This window comes from Erpetoichthys calabaricus, chromosome 2, assembly GCF_900747795.2.
Source record: "Erpetoichthys calabaricus chromosome 2, fErpCal1.3, whole genome shotgun sequence".
Taxonomy (NCBI): domain Eukaryota; kingdom Metazoa; phylum Chordata; class Cladistia; order Polypteriformes; family Polypteridae; genus Erpetoichthys; species Erpetoichthys calabaricus.
The window spans coordinates 245,096,089-245,114,744 of record NC_041395.2 but is presented as its reverse complement, the minus strand read 5'-3'; positions in this window follow the sequence as shown (position 1 = coordinate 245,114,744).

Here is an 18,656-nt window from a genome sequence, read left to right as displayed (position 1 = left end):
GTATTGAAGTTGAGGTAGCGGGCCTTGGCCAGTGTTGAGATATTCTTGCTTTATATTTGAGCTTATCTGTGCCGAGTGAATGTTGAATAGGTAAGTTTTACAGGACATATATGTGAATCAATGCTAATGGTTTAGGCATTTCCAGTATTAACTTATCCACCAATATAAAAAGAACCTTAAAGGTTAAGTGCCATTCTTGGACACTTTGACCCAACAGAACAAGATATAAGATAGTATAAAGACACCCAGAGTACTCTGCATTGTGGCTGTGTTTAGTACTTACAATTATGTATTTTGTATATCCTTTAATGTGATGAAGAAGGTGGTCTCCATGATATTGGCATGCAACCTGGAAGTGTACAATACCCCCAAGTTATGAATTACCTAAAAAAAATACAAACAAATGCATCCAATCTTTTAAATGGAATTACTCACTTTTTTATGCATAATAAACAATTGTCTGTCCTAACAACAAAAGGATTTATCAGGGCTGTTATTCCAGTTTTACATTACAAAATTCTGGCCTTCTGCAATTGCATGGTAGCAATGGACAGTGTGCACAAGATGGCATTACAAGACTCCCGATTTGTGTTTACAGGTTTACTAATTATTAATTTATTAAAAGTCACAGCTCAGAATCTTGTGGTTACAGCAAGTGGCACATCTGTTTACACGCAAATCCTGGATGGCTTAAAGCCTTGTATGAGCATCACGCTGTCCATCTGCATTGCAGCAGTTTTCCTCAAGGAATCCATATAAGCATGTGCAGCAGCCATTTGATTATTGGCAGAGTCACAGTTATACAGCCAGGGACTAATTACAACTTAATCACTAAACAATTAGTTTGGTGCTGACCTTTGTAGATGTATGTAGTGAAAACGAAGCACAGTTAAAGTGTCAACATAAATTGTCCATAATATATACTAAAATAACATACCAGTAACACCAAAACATATAATTTATTCTTCCCTTGCACAGTTTATGTTAACGCAACACTCATCAGATTACAACAGAGTTACAGAAGGAATTATAATGTATAAAGACTTTAACAACAGATGGCTGCTTAGACATCGATAAGTGCCTTAGTCCACCTGAAAATGTGGACTGCTCAGATTTTTTAGCATGCATGTTACAATGGAAGTCAATGTTGAAAACAGTATTGACAAAACACAGACAAAAGAATATGTGAAACGCACAATAAAAAAATCAAGACATGAGACAACAAAAAGGATTGATGCTTTGCATATTTTCATTGTTTTGCAAAGATCATCAGTTATGGCTGATACTAGAGGTGTCTATCGAGCCATCTATCTCAGCTTCATTATGTAAAAATTTTTCAAACATTGTTGTGCTGGAGAGAAACTTTTCACATTTTTGCGATCTCTCCCTCTGACCCTACACAAATCACCCAACCTGCCCACGACTTCATTGTTAATGCATATTTGGAAATGATTTTTCTATAGGTCTGGATGTCATTAATCTAATTTTTTGTCTACAAGAATGTATGTTTTCCTATTTTGGCACATATTACCAGTGTTTTTCTGTAGGTTATTTTTATTATTTTATCATTTTGTGAGTGGGATCACTTGGGTAATGCCATGTTGCTTATTAGTAATGGAACATGTTGATGATCATGTGACATGCATTTATACACGATGACATGATAAAGCGTGAACAGCTTGTATAAAAGACACTGTTTAAATGTTCCACATTGCAAAAAATAAAGTTTTTATATCAATTCATTAAATCATGTTTTCTTCAATATAAGATTTTTTGACTTACCAAGAAATTTGTGTTGAAGATTATTTTGGTTTTTTATGAAATTTTTTCAAGTACATTATTTTTTACTTTATTGGCAGGTTTTTTTTTTAATTAAAGCAAAACAACTCTGATTTTAAGATTTTTTTTTTCTCATTTTTGTATATGACATTTTACAGTATAGTTTTAGAATAGAAACTCTAAGAACCAAATCTCAGGCAAACAATTTAGGCAGAGAAAGACTTTAAGTTAAATTTGCAGATGAAGCCAAATTAGGTGGAAGGGAAGATGATGTAGAATCAGCTAAGTTGTTAGAGAGGGGCTTGGATAGCCCACAATCATGGCCAGGTCTGTGGTAAACGTAATTTTATCTATAATAATAAAAGGCAAAGCCCTCACTGACTGACTCACTCACTCACTGACTCACTCATCACTAATTCTCCAACTTCCCGTGTAGGTGGAAGGCTGAAATTTGGCAGGCTCATTCCTTACAGCTTACTTACAAAAGTTAGGCAGGTTTCATTTCGAAATTCAAAGCGTAATGGTCATAACTGGAACATATTTTTTGTCCATACACTGTAATGGAGGAGGCGGAGTCACGTATCGCGTCATCACGCCTCCTACGTAATCACGTGAACTAAAAACAAGGAAGACATTTACAGCACGAGTCACACGCGGGAACGAAGGTAAATGACGTTAATTTTTCACTGTCTTTTAATACTGTGTAAGCATACATATTAACACATGTGCAATTAAACGTGTGCATTTGCGGGGTGATTTCTCAGGCTTAAAAGCTCACCTTTTATCAAACGCGGGAAGAAAGGTAACTGACGTTGTTCACTGTCTTTTAATACTGTGTAACCATACATATTAACACATGTCCAATTAAACGTGTGCATTTACGGGGTGATTTCTCAGGCTTAAAAGCTCGCCTTTTACTAAAAAGGTAAATGCAAAACTATTTTCAATCAGTTATTGAAACGCTCCCGTTAAGGATTGCAATAACATATTCGCGAGATAAAAGAACGAAGTAGGGGGGAAATGGAGGAACAGCCGCAAACAGCGAAGAGCAAAAAATTAATTAAACAATTGAGAACGGAGCGAGTTAAGCATACAAGCATGTTCATAAGGGAAACAAAGCACGGTGTAAAACGTAAGTTTCAATTAAGTTTATAGAAACGCTCCCGCTGCGGATTGCAATAACATATTCGCGAGATAAAAGTTTAATGAGAAGACACGAGGTATAAACTAACCACACGCCGTGGCGCAACGTTAGGGGCAACAGTTTCAACCAATCAGTTTATTGAAACGCTCCCGTTAAGGATTGCAATAACATATTCGCGAGATAAAAGAACGAAGTAGGGGGAAATGGAGGAACAGCCGCAAACAGCGAAGAGCAAAAAATTAATTAAACAATTGAGAACGGAGCGAGTTAAGCATACAAGCATGTTCATAAGGGAAACAAAGCACGGTGTAAAACGTAAGTTTCAATTAACTTTATAGAAACGCTCCCGCTGCGGATTGCAATAACATATTCGCGAGATAAAAGTTTAATGAGAAGACACGAGGTATAAACTAACCACACGCCGTGGCGCAACGTTAGGGGCAACAGTTTCAACCATTCTATGATCTGCTTCTCGCAACTGAAAGACGGCACATGGCGGATGTTAGCCGACTTGCTGACCGCAACGTTAGGGGCTTCAACTATGGCGCTGACGCCACATCTCAGTGCCAACACTTTGCAGACTGTACTTAAAAGACATGCCCTCCTCACTGGACAGTTAAAAACACCAATCAAACTAACGATGACATCAAGTATTACCCAATCCAAAGTAGGAAAGGAGGCATCTTCATAAAATACGTGTGGGATGATTTGCATGAGACGCTGCTTTAAAAAAAAAATGATAAAAAAAAAAACGGGATAAATCCCGTCCAGTATTGATTCAAAACGGGACGCGCAATTTCATTCTCAAACGCGGCACGATTCCGTATTTTAAAGGACGGGTGGCAACCCTACAGTGCCAGGTAACCACCCATACAATCAGATTGTGATTCAGACTAGGAATGCAATGAATGTAATTACCCCGATCTACATACAAGGCGAAAGTCTTGCAACATTCAAAGATGATGGTTTGGGATAAGTACACCATACAACATAAAAGAGCTTATGAAGCCTTGAACCGAAAAAAGCAAGATCTCAGAGATCGTAAAAAAAAAAATAGGAGGTAATGTCGTTTTACTCGCTGTAGATTTTAGTCAAACATTACCAGTTATTCCACGAGGGAGACCAGCAGATGAACTCAACGCGTGTTTAAAATCCATGCTTCTCCCACACTCGGTTATATGTCGCGTGTTCTCGGGTAGGTGCACCAAAAAATTTATACATTTAAGCATGTAATGGGCAAACAAAAAATGAGGTATACCCGAAGGCACTGCAGTAGTACTTAATGTAACTTTACTTCTTAAATGTTAATGTTTTACTGTTTAATAATTTATACGCTTCTTATATGTTGTTCAAATTCTTTTATCAAAATAACACTGACAGCGCAATGCACGATAACATGGAGTGAATACACCATACGCATCCGCCCACGGCTGCCCTGCTGTGCGCAGATAGGAGTTGATTCTACAATAAAATAAAATAAAGATAAAAAGAGTAAAACAATCATCACCCATAAAGCGTGTGTGTGTGTATATATGTGTATATATATATGTTGATATGTGGATGTGTATATGTATATATATATATATATATATATATATATATATATATATATATGTAGATATGTATATATATGTGTATATGTATATGTATATATATGTTTATATGTGTGTGTGTGTATTTTATATATATAAAACACAGCAACACTCATAACAATGACAACACAATTACATTGACAATCATGTTACGTTATTTTTAAAATGTTTCCTTTTTTTTTCATTCCCTCTTTAACACACTACTTCTCCGCTGCGAAGCGCGGGTATTTTGCTAGTTATAAATAAAACGTTGAAATGTTACATGTGAATACACAATGGGAGATCTGAAACTGAAAGTCATAGTAGACTCATCACTATCTACATTATGACAATGTACAAAGGCCATTAAGAAGGCCAATAGGGGGTTAGGATATACAGTATATATCACTATGTGTGGAGTCGAAGGTTAACTCACTTGTGAGGCTTCTCTACTGTGTACAGTTTTGGTCTCAATGTTACAAGAAAGATATAGCAGCACCAGAGAGATTCCAGAGAAGAGTGACTTAAGTGATTCTGGGATTAAGAGGTATGGGATATGTGTAAACACTGAAGGAATTGAACATTCAGTTTAAGCATACGGTGATTAAGAGGTGACATGATTGAAATGTTTATAATGTTGAAAGAAATTAATACAGCAGATCCCAGATTTTACTTTAAAAAATTTAAAATAAATTCATGGGGACCCAATTGGATACTTGTTAAAGGCAGTGTGTTATAGTGGGTCTGCGGCTGCAAACAAATGGACAGTTTTTTAAATAATCCATTTGGCCGTGTCAGTCTCCATGGGCGCAATTGTGCAGCCGCAGGGAGTTGATGAGGTAACTGGGGTGAGTCGTACCTGCACGTGAGGGTGCAATTGTTCTCAATTACTTAATCGGCTTCCTGCGGGGCGTGATTGAACCGCTGCAGCCACAGAGCCGTATAAGTACGGGCTGGCACAGGAGAGACAAGAAAGAAAAAATGAAACAGGCTTTTATAGCGAGAGTGTGGCATTTGGGCAATGCAAGAGAGTGGACGAGCAAGCTAGCTGAAAAAGAGAGGTCAGTGCTCGAGGGACGGAGTGCACCCACTGACGGTGGAGGAGTGGGTTCAATTGAGGTGGAGTCCTCCATATGGATCTGAGGGACGACTGCGTGTGCGAGAGGGAAGACGGGAGGACAACTGACCCTGAGGGGTCTAACAGATGCAGACCAAGACAGCCAAGCCAGGGGTCGGTAGCAGAAAGACCACGGCGGTTAAAGTCTATCTAACTGAGCAAGCCATGGGTGAGCTGGAGAGACACGGAAGGAGCTGTGCGTGGCTGATTTGCCCCAGTGTTTGCTACAGGTTTTTTTTTTAACCTTTTTATGCATTATTTATTTATGGATGTTTTTGAACACTGCACTTTAGCTGGACATTGTTTAGTTTTTTGTTTGTTTTTTTTTAATAAAAGCATTTACACCTTTTGCAACATCCCCTTGCTCAGTCTGATTTGTCCCCATCAGACCAGCTCATCCGGTTACATTACCAACGGTGTTGGGTTTCAGAGGCTCCCAGAGAGAGAGGTGGGAGCATGGAGCAGGGCCCACACTGTCACAGGCAGATTGCATACAAATGTTTAAAAAGGAAGCATAGACACATGGACTAAATTACTAAGCAGTGTAGTAATGAGCATGACATTTGGGGCCTTCAAATCTCAACTTGATGTTGCTGTAGACAGCCTAAGAGAACAGGATGAATGAACTTGTTATGCTGAATGGAGAGCTCTTGTCACAAATATTGTGATTTTTTTTTTGCAGATCACTGACTTCATATTTTGTCATTAATATTTCTGACTTTGATGATCATTGACCTCACATAGAGTGAGAAAAGTTGAAGAGAAAGAAGGAGAAGAGGATGATGATCAGTATTTCTGGATTTCCACAGTACTTTGACATTTAGCTTGACACTGAATAATGTGTTTGCAAGCTCCTTTTAAAGCTTTTCATATATTAGTTGTTTCATTATAAAATGTTGTAAATAAATTAACTAAAACAAGTTTAATAGTTTGATAATGCAGCTACTTAAGGTCTACAGCATATAAATGAATCCCATGACCTTTAAAAAATAACAAATATAAATGCAAGAAATGTTTTTTTAACTGTTCAGAAAGTGTAAAAGAAGAATAAGTCAGCTTCTAAAAAATCCATATTCCAAAACAAAATTTAAAATTCTGTGGCTCATTAAAGGTTAGTAAGCATTAACAGAAAACTATAAGACTAACATTTCTGTTCTATTTTTGTCTTCCCTTTTCCAGTGCTTTTAATTATTTATTTATTTTTAATATTTTATTAATTTTATTAAAATCAAATAACGTTCCATACATGCAAGTCAAGTTTAACAAAAGTAGGTTCGAAATAAATCGCCCCCACCCATGAGAAAGAGAGCTAGGTCAGCAGAGTAAAACTTGAATAATAGTAGAAATATGTAAGTAAATAAATGAATAAAAATAAATAGAATAAAAAAGAGGGAAGAGAATCCACTTCCTCAATTTAAATGCTTACTCCAAAATGTTATTGATCAGATCCTGCCAAGTTTTGAAAAAGTTTTGTACAGATCATCTAAGTGAGAATTTGAATTTAAATAATATATAACATCAGTTACCCACTGATTTAAAATAGGAGAGTTAGAATTCTTCCAGTTGAGCAAGATAAGTCTATGTGCCAATAGTGTACTAAATGCAATTACAGTTTGTTTGTCCTTCTCCACTTTAAGCCCATCTGGGAGTACACCAAACACAGCTGTTAATGGGTTAAGAGGGATTATGACACCAAGGCTGTCTGAAAGGCATTTAAAATTTTTGTCCAAAATAATGTTAATTTGGTGCAGGCCCAAAACATATGGCTCAGTGAGGCTGGATCTTGATTGCAACGTTTGCAGTTTGGATCTTGCCTTGGAAACATTTTGGACAATTTTAAATGAGACAGATGTGCTCGATATCTAATTTTAAGTTGACTAATTGTATGCTTTGTGCATATGGAGCTTGAGTGAATTCTGTGCATGGCTACCTTCCACTTCTTGTCTGAGATGTTGAGTGAGAGATCCTTTTCCCACTGTACTCTGGGATCTTTAAAAGGGAGGGACTTTAAAATGTTTTTATATATATTATGGAAATGCTGCCCATGTCCTCAAGACTGATCAATATTTCTTCTAGAGGTAGGTGGGAGGTGAGTGATTTAATCCCAAATGGTTTCCAGACACTAAAAACTGCATACGTTTGAGAGTGTGTAAAAAAGTGTCTATCGTGCATAGGTGCCACAGATAATACCTTTTCTATCTTAAAATTCTTCCTTCATTGGTTCCATATTTTGAGTGAGTGAATCACTATTGGGTTGTTAGTATATTGGCGATGACTTGTACTTATTGGGGTACAAAGCAAGGAATATTAAGAAGTACTGCAGGATTTTATTTCTATTGGGTACGAAGCCTGTGTCTGTTCATCTATTTGTGTCAATGTCCAGCAGCCTCATGTATAACGCTGTGCATAGAACTCACACTATAACAACAACAACAACATTTATTTATATAGCACATTTTCATACAAAGAGTAGCTCAAAGTGCTTTACATAATGAAGAAAAGAAGAATAAAAGACAAATAAGAAATTAAAATAAGACAACCTTAGTTAACATAAAAAGGAGTAAGGTCCGATGGCCAGGGTGGACAGAAAAAACAAAAAAAAAACTCCAGAAGGCTGGAGAAAAAAATAAAATCTGTAGGGGTTCCAGGCCACGAGACCGCCCAGTCCCCTTTGGGCATTCTACCTAACATAAATGAAATAGTCCTCTTTGTAGTTAGGGTTCTCACAGAGTCACTTTATGCTGATGGTTATACAGACTTCTGTATAACATAGCGTAAGCACAAAAGCGGGAATTTGCATACGCACAGAAAAATCCAGATGCATAAATCTGTGTGTTTGCCAACTTCCACGTTCTTCCGCTACATAAATCCTGATCAGCGTGAAAAGTAATGCACGTGCATGCGCTTGCTTCCCCACCCCAACTCCTCCCAGAATTACGCCTCTTTGAATATGCAAATCAATATAAATAGCCCGTTCTGTGAAAAGACAATGAGAAAAGCAGGGGGAAAATAGAAGAATTTCAGCGAATACCAAGTGGAGGCAAGGAAAAACTTACTATTTGTTGGTTTAAACAGTGATATAATCAACAAAAGGAAGTTGATTGAGTGACATAGAGTGTCGGAAAAACTTCAAAGCTCAAGTTCACAAAGTCGCACAATGCCCAAAATAAAAAAGAAGTTGTCACATATCAAAGTCGCCATGAAAAGGCGAGTCATAGCCCACCATCTAAGCGTCATATGAAAGCTTATTAGGGTACAGAGAAAAAAAATAGGCACACTGTGGGAAAAAAGCTAGAAATGTCAACTTTAATCTCAAAATTTCCACTTTAATCACATAGTTTATTTTGTCTTTAAAGTAGAACATCATAAACTTCATCTTAAAATTGTTTAATTTAGTAGGTTCTCAAATCCCATCGTAACTAAAGTAGCACATTAAATGCTTTGTTTTGTATTTGATCTTCTATGTGCTCTATGTGTGTGAATCACTACGTGCTTCCGGGCTTTCTCTTCCTCCGACAGGACACAGAATCCATTACATTCGTAATATTACAACTCTCTGAATAATTAAAATACTGAGATGTATACGTGATATCTTTTTCATGATGATAAGAATGAAAGCATGTTATTAAACATGGGAACATGGTGGCGCAGTGATTGTTCATGTCTCATGCAAGATGCTTGCTGCGCCATGCGAGATCTTCGATGAAATAATTTATTGTAGCAGTACTGTCTCTTTCAAATGTACTAACCTCCAATTCCTGTCCTTACGTTTCTTTCTCCAAATACCCAATCACCACACAATCAGCTCTGTAATAGACTTTAAGCCATCTGTAAGCTTAGAACGACGATTCTTCAAAACATTTAAGGAACATTGAAATACCTTCGTAGTACATGTTTAATTATTCTATCCATCTATCCTTCCAGTGTCGCGTCAGCACCAGGTAGGAAAATCCGTGAACTAGCTAATGCTGTGGCACCGTGTCCTCACATGTTTAATTATTAACAATATAGATTATTTAAATGAAGTTAAAGTTTTATCTGTATAATATAATCAACATATTTTGCTGCATTTCATCTTAAAAATGATATCATCATCATATGTAAATACGCGCTTTTAAAGTGGCGCAGGTTGTGCAATATTATAACTGTAGTGCAAGTTTACAGTGAGGTGATTGTACTTATAAGTACAGACAGTTCTGCAAGGAGTACTTGATTGAGTGCATTTAAAGTTCTTGGGAAGAAACTGTTTCTGAACCGCGAGGTCCATACAGGAAAGGCTCTGAAGCATTTTGCCGTGGCTGAGGCAGCGTGTGCTTAATGCTGTATACCGATAATTCTCTTTCCGATCAGCTGCTGCTGTGATTCCAAACTCTGATACAGTGATATAAATACTCCGAGTGGTGCAGTGAGAGTAATATGGAAAAAGATGATCCACTGTGGCAACCCTTAACAGGAGCAGCTGAAAGAAGAAAAAGAAGGTGCAGTGAGAGTAACAACGCTAAAGCAGTTATGGTATTTGGAATACTATGGCTATTCCTGGACCATTATATTGTTACAGATTAATTACAATCAGATGCATTACACTAATAAACAATATGCAGTTAGTTTCAGTATATTTATAAAGCCGCATCAGGAATGTGGATCTAAGAATAAAAGGGTAACCACACAGGAACAGTAGCACTGCTTTGATGCTGGGTGCCACCAGTCTGCATAACCGAGCGGAGAACTTGCGTACGCCAAGGTATGAGGTACCGTGGAAATGTGCGTGGCTTTATGCCAAGTTTAGGATTTATACATCGCGATTTGAGCGTGGAAACATTCGTTCGCAACATTTCTGTGTGTATACACCGTTTATACACGAGCCCCCAGGTGTTTATAGCTTGTATATTTGCCACCCAGTAATGAAATTGAAAGTTAGGTAAAGCCATGACACCTTCTTCTTTCAGTCTTTGTAAGGTCACCCTTTGGATAAGTGGATATTTTGAATTCCAAATAAATGAGGTTATGGTTGAATCTAATTTCTTAAAGAACGATTTATTGATGTATATTGGAATGTTTTGAAATAGAAAGAGAAGCTTAGGAAGGATATTCATCTTGACAATGTTAATTCGTCCAGCTAAAGTGAGATGGAGAGTAGACCATCTATGCAAGTCTTGCTTAATTTTTTCCATGCAGACAGAAAAATTTTGCTGATAAAGAGCTTTATGTTTATTTGTGATGTTTACCCCTAGGTATTTAAACTGATCTGTGACGATGAAAGGGAAGGTGTCCAATCTAATATTGTGTGCTTGAGAATTCACTGGAAAGAGAACACTTTTGTTCAAATTAATTCTGAGACCAAATATCTTTTGAAATTCTGTAAGTTCTGTTAGGACTGCAGGCACAGTATTTTGTGGATCAGATATATACAGTGCCATATCATCTGCATATAGAGAAATTTTCTGTTCAAGTCCTTCTCTGATAATCCCCTTTATCTCATAAGTATTTTGACAGTGAGCTGCCAGTGGCTCAATGGCAACTGCAAACAACAGTGGTAACAAAGGACTATTCTAATTTGTAGTAGTAGTAATCTGAAATAATGTAGTTAATACAAACTGAAGCTTCTGGACTGGTATACAGTAGTTTGATCCATGCACAAATGTTTGGCCAAACCCAAATTTCTCCAATATGGTGAAAATGTAGTTCCATTCTACCATATCAAATGCTATTTCAGCATCCAACGATAATATCTCCGGGATGTTTTGACAGTGGGTAAATACATCAAATTAAACAGGCATTGAAGATTTGAAGCTAAGTGTCTGACTTTAATAAATACAGTTTGGTCTCGTGATAATTACCGAAGGAAGCACTTTCTCAATCCTTCTAGATAGGGCTTTGGAGAGTAGCTTTACATCATTATTCAAAAGTAAGACTACAAAATGACAGAAAAGGCCAGAAGCAATATCTCCATGACCAAACAGTTAACTTTGTGAGCTGGAATGTTAAAGGGCTGAATCATGAATTAAAGAGAAAGAAATTATTCTCTCACCTAACAGGTCTAAATGCTAAAATAGTATTTTTTACAGGAGACCCACTTATTAAGCAAGGATCAGTTTCAGCTGCACAGAGACTGGACTGGCCAAATATTCCATTCCAGCTTTACAAAGAAAACTAATTTATTTAACTGTAAAGTGATTTTGATAAATATCTACGCACCCAATGTAGATGGATAGGGACTTCATCCAAAACGTATTTGCATCCATTCCTAATGTGAACACTCATAAAATTATAATGGCTGGGGACTTTAATTGTGTTTTAAATCCACACTTAGATAGGTCTCCTGCCACAGGGGCAATGACATCTAACACTACAAAAACAATTACACAGTTTGTAACTGTTCACAACTTATGAGACCCCTGGAGATTTCTAAAGCCAAACTCAAGAGCATATTCCTTCTACTCACCAGTGCATCACTGCTATTCAAGAACTGATTATTTTTTATAGATAATTATTTCTTGTCTACAATTAAATCTTGTAAGTATGACGCTACTGTTATCTCCGACCACGCTCCTCTGATCATGTGGCTAAAATCACTATGCCCCATATACGTATCTCGCAGATGGTGTATTAACCCACTTTTATTAGCAGATGAGAACTGTACAGAATGTTTATCCAAGCAAATCAATTTTTTCTTAGAGACAAATACATCCTCAGAGATTTCTGCAGGAATACTCTGGGAAACTCTGAAGGCTTTCTTAAGTGGACAGATTATCTCATATCTTACCTACAAAAATAAATTGGAAATCAAGAAAGTATCAGAGCTAATCAGTGAAATTTCCAGAACAGATCAAGAACATGCCAGGTGTCCAAATGAAGCACTTCATAGGAAAAGACAGGCTCTGCATTCAGAACTCAACATCTTGAAAAGTAAAGAAACAGAACAACTCATTTTTAAACCGAGACACCATTACTATGAACATGGAGAGAAAGCTAATAAGTTTTTAGCTCAACAACCCACAAGCAGGAAGCTCACAATGCAATCCCAGCAATCACCAACACAGACAGAGACAGAATCAATGATCATAAAAAAATAATGCACACATTTAGAGATTACTACAGTATAAGTCCTTATATTCTACTGAGTTTAAAGAACACAAGACACAACCTAATGCATTTCTGGATGCATTACAGATAGCACAACTAGATACTCTCAGTGCAGAGGAATTGGATAAACCTCTGACACTATCAGAATTACTAGATGCTATAAACTCACTTCTGAGTGGGAAAACAGCAGGCCCTAATGGCTACCGTGCCGAATTTTATAAAAGATTCTCATTTAAGCTAGCTCCCCTTTTATTAGCAACATTTGCTGAAGCTAGAGACAATATAATTCTACCTCAGACTTTTCGTCAAGCTTTAATTACCGTCTTTCCTAAGCAAAATAAGGACTTATTACAATGTGCATCATACAGACCAATCCAGTGCTTTTTTAATTCATGCGGTTCTTTTCCTAGTAATTTAGTTTATCATTTTCAAAATAAAAATTGTTAGAAGTGTACATTTTTATGAAGAGTTTCTCAGTCAAATTATTTATTCAAATACATAGCAGATTTGTGATCTCTTTCTGCAGAATCTGACATTTTTGAGTTCAACAAATGCTCTGTGTGGTTGGACATGAACATTCTTTTGAGTCTTCTTATGCTCAGAAATGATTAAGACACAGTTAAGCGTCATTTAGCACTAATTAATAGGCCTACCACAATTTAAAACACAGGTCTAACTTACCCCTTGATGACCGATGACTGAAATACAGGCAACAAAACAAATCAAATTAAAAACAAGGCTGAGCTCTAAAGTGTTTTATGGGGTACTGCAGGTAACTAAGAATTGTTCAATGAAGCTTGTATTACAGTCATTGAACAGAGAAGCAGTGCACATAAATGACAAGGCAACTCTTACGTTTTATTGGGTGCACTTCTCTATTGGTGTTTTACATTAAATTGCCCACCACTTTATTGTAATTTTATTCTTTAAAACATATTCTTTCAACATGAAACAGGGTGCAAGGACACAGGTAGTCAGAAATAAATTAAGAAAGCATTTCTTATAAAGGGAAATATAGACAAACTAAGAAAGTTACAAAGCAATATCATTGAAAGCTGCATCTTTATATAACATTACTGTGGATATGTTAGTCAATGAATAAACATGGCTTGTTCTGTTAAAACTATTCTTATGTTTTTGTGTGTCTATCCTTATTTTTTTCAGTTTGAGCAAAGGCACATACTAAAGCTACAAAACTGACATGAAACTCAGATATCTGCCTCAGAGAAGCAGCAAGTACTGTTAGTGATATAACATGGCACCTTGCAGCTGAGGAAATGGAAATAAGAGAGTGACTGCAGAATAGTTGATGTGAGGTATAGAAGACATCAACTAGGCGTCAGAACACCGCAATCCACTTCACAGAAGCTACAGTTACTCTCATTCTCAAGCAATGCGGGATTGTCCTAAGCAGCAATTCATAATAGGAGCTAAGCAGAGTACACATCAGGGAAAGCTGCCTATGAAGTTCTGCACAATATTTTAGACATTTTATTACAAAATGTTGAACAAGTAAATCTGACTGACCTTTCCATTTAATAAAAAGCAGATGCATTCAGATTAGTAACCTAGATGTTCTGTGTCATTCTTTGAAGGGCTTTAACAGCTTGGAAATAACTTGCAGCTTTTACAGTGGGATTATTAGGAGAACAAAAAGACTTCATATTATCTCTATATGGAATATTTAAACAGCGCAGGTCAGATGTTAACTATTGTATGCCATGTAACAGAACGTGGATGTACTACAATTTTGCATGTTTTATCCCCTATTAGAAGATTGAAGGAAGTACCTTTATTCCTGTTGTCTCTGAAAAGTTAAAGAGCAACTGTGTGAAACTCAGTTTAATCAATAAATATTAAACTCTGGCTTTACCTGTCATGACTGAATGTACTGTTTTTTGCCTCTTTCATTACAAACTCATCACTCCACACGGTTCTTCATTAAAAGGATGTCACTGTCCCTACTTTTTACTAACTACCAGGGGTGGTACACAGCCAATCCTTGTGGTTGCCAGTGTTTGTCATGTGTCAGCCTCAGTGTGATGACAACAGAGCAGATAAAGATTTAAAGTTATATAGTATTTAATATTAATGTATACTTTATTGACTTCTTTATTTTCTCTATTTGCTTTTGCAGTTCTCTTTTCCAAACGAACTACTGTAATAACTTTGTTTTCTTCAGATAGATAGATAGAACTTTATTTGCGCACTGAATGATAATGAGATGAATACCATCAAAAATTTTACAAGTATATTTTCTTTAAATTTGGTTAGTCTTACATCAAAACCATTAACATGCAATGATTATATAAAATCTATTTCTGTATTCACAAGTCATTTTTCTGGGATGCAAAAATCTATCCTGCTTGCATCCAACATAAAGTCAGAATCATGTGCAACCTAGCAAGAATACCTGAGATGAAACCAGGATTTCTGGGAGGGTGCTGAGGTTGCCAAAAGATTGACGCTGCTACGCTTGTAAAATGGGGGATGGTTGGAACTAGGCCAGCAACAAAGCCCTACGGTATTCTCCACACCAACACCTGAATATTATAATGAAACACACCAGAAAAAAATCAAAATAATTAAAATACTTTAAACAACAAAATATATAAGTAACTATTTACAAACAAGGCAAAACAGGTAATGAAAAACATCCAAATGAATGCCACATAAACACCCCATGCCTCAGATGATATGTACAGTCCCAAAAAACTGTAAGTCATGGGTGTGGACCCTGCAAGTTCAAACAACAGTTAAAAGAATGAAAGATGTGGTGGAATAATCTCCTTTTCTAAACTGCTTCCTGGAAAAATGGATAATGAATACAGTAATACCATCACAGTTCAGAAGGTGAATGATCCAATGAGGCATGCATCTTCCACAAAAAGCAATTGCAGACAGGAATGGGAGATAAGTATCCACTACCATCCCTATATCCAAAGACAGTGCACAATCCTCCCCTGCTGAGGAAATCCAACTCATAAAGAGTTTTAGGGAGCTGCTGATGATGAAGTTAGTGGAAAATGGAAAAGTCAAAAAATCCCATCACATTCTTCTCTTCCAGCTCTACGAGGGGGGACCCAAAAATAACCGGAATTTTGTTGTTGTTAGGTTATTTATTTATTTCTGGTTATTTTTGGGTCCCCCCTTGTATGTACAGTGTCTACAACTACACATTGCAATTCCCTCAAACCCCTCTGCATTTTTGGAAACCTGTTTAAAGACACAGACCCTGTATTTACAAACCAGATATCTGAGCTACAAGTGTTGTTACTAACATTTAGCAATCACCAAACAGGACATACTATACAAAAAAGAAACCCCCCCTATGTGTCAGCTGCCAGCGCTACAATTAGGAAAAAAAGCAAAGTCAAAACTGAAAAAATAGTCAAAAAATGAGAAATTAGCCACATTGTTTCCAAGGCTAAATTGCATGACAAAAATCAACATCTAAAACTTGAGCAAAGTCAAAAACCAGAGAAGCTAAAGTTATAGGCACTGGACGTTTTAGAATCTGCAGACTTGGATAGAAAGTGAATCTATTGATGACCTTTTAAAACTGTTGCATTGTTGATAAAGATCACGACCTCTAAGGACACACCATTAAAAATGTGGGATGCTTTCCTAACAACAGTTGCACAAAACGGCAGTGACTGTAAACAAACAAATGGCTGTGAAAACAGCCTAAATATATTATATAGTCGAAATTAAGTCACCAATCACAAAAACAATAATAAATTCAGATTCATGACAAGAAAAGGACAGAGAAAACCCCTACATACGTCCAAACCCCCACAACACAAAATGTTGGAAGAAATCCTATCAAATTTAAATAAAAAACACATTCATAACAGTAAGTCACTTTTCTGGGAGACAGACATCTATCCTGGAACCATGCAACATAAAGCCAGAATCAGTGCTGGACAAGATGGCGGTCAAAGAGACTCATCCGACCAATTCAGAGCCATGAGTTAACATAATATGCAAGTTTCTGTGAAGCAGGGAGAAACAGCAAATTCCACACTGTTATTAAACAGGGAACTAAACAAAGGATGCAGGAGTTAGGAGTAATGTGCCACCGTTATGCCGACAGCATTTCAAAGAAATACGAATGGAATATCTGATGTATGTCATTTTTCTGGAGAGTGTACAGTCTGATTGAATATTGTAACTATCATTGCAATCAAACAATGGCATACAATCACTGATACAGTCAGGCATTTTCTTCAAAGTCATTAATGCCAAAAAGCTATAAATTAGCAAAAATATAAAAAATAAGTAATATCCACCAAGTATAATTGCAAAGTGGTGGAGTTTAGGAATACCGTTTACTTACACTGTGACTGCCATTATAGTCATCATTTTTAACTGCATTAGTTGTATTAATTGTCTTATATTGTGCATTTCTGGTGTTGATATCAGTAATGAAAATAATAACAAAATAATTCACAACTCAGAAGGCCCAGAGAGCTTTTTTGTGTACCTTGTTGCAAACTTAAAACATATGAATAGTATAATAAATGTGCCTGACAGAATTTTAAGTGCTTTGAAACTCTGAAATGATTTCCCTTGGGTTATTACCTAACAGTAATCAACTGTGGAAAAAAAGGAAAAAGAAACTAGCATAATATGTAAATAATATTTTATTAACAAGCAAAGTCTTTAACTATAGAAACAACAGTATTTAATATTCAGATTATGATTATTATATATTTTAATATGCAGAGTTGGTTGCTTTATGTGGAATAAAATGATTTTAAAAGTTCATATGAGATGAATATTCATATTCATTCATTTTTCATCACTTTCTGTACATATTTAGCTTAGTGTGCAGAATATCAATGTTTCTCCAAACTTTCCATTGAGGGATTTTAAGAGTAAATGCATATGAATGAATATGAATGTAACTCTTTGCGGGTGAGCTAGAAATCGGAAATCAGCAAAGAGGTGTCAAAGAAGAAGTTGAATACTGTATTGAAGATTATATTTAGTATATTAACATGTGAAATGTAAAATAAGCTTTTCTACGTACAAACAGAATTTAACGTTATTTAATAATATGAAATGGATCAAGTGTCTTCCAAAGCATTCAGTTTTTTCAGCAAGTTTCTAATTTTACTTCATTTCAAATCCTAGATCAATGTTTGATTCTTTAGAATATGTTTAAATCTCAAGGCACAAAAACTCAAAATAATTTTAATGTTCTATGTCAGAATAAAATTTTAAGGAGAAAAAAGGAAATATACTGTGGGTTTAAGTATTGAATCCCTGTGTTGTGGTCCCTAAGTGTACACAATTGTCTACTGAGGACACAGCTTCCTTGGCCTTTACATGGAAATCATTAAAATTGCTTTCATACAGTGCATCCGGAAAGTATTCACAGCGCATCACTTTTTCCACATTTTGTTATGTTACAGCCTTATTCCAAAATGGATTAAATTCATTTTTTTCCTCAGAATTCTACACACAACACCCCATAATGACAAGGTGAAAAAAGTTTACTTGAGATTTTTGCAAATTTATTAAAAATAAAAAAATTGAGAAAGCACATGTACATAAGAATTCATAGCCTTTGCCATGAAGCTCAAAATTGAGCTCAGGTGCATCCTGTTTCCCCTGATCATCCTTGAGATGTTTCTGCAGCTTAATTGGAGTCCACCTGTGGTAAATTCAGTTGATTGGACATGATTTGGAAAGGCACACACCTGTCTATATAAGGTCCCACAGTTGACAGCTCATGTCAGAGCACAAACCAAACATGAAGCCAAAGGAATTGTCTGTAGACCTCCAAGACAGGATTGTCTCGAGGCACAAATCTGGGGAAGGTTACAGAAAAATTTCTGCTGCTTTGAAGGTCCCAATGAGCACAGTGGCCTCCATCATCCATAAGTGGAAGAAGTTCGAAACCACCAGAACTCTTCCTAGAGCTGGCCGGCCATCTAAACTGAGAGATCGGGGG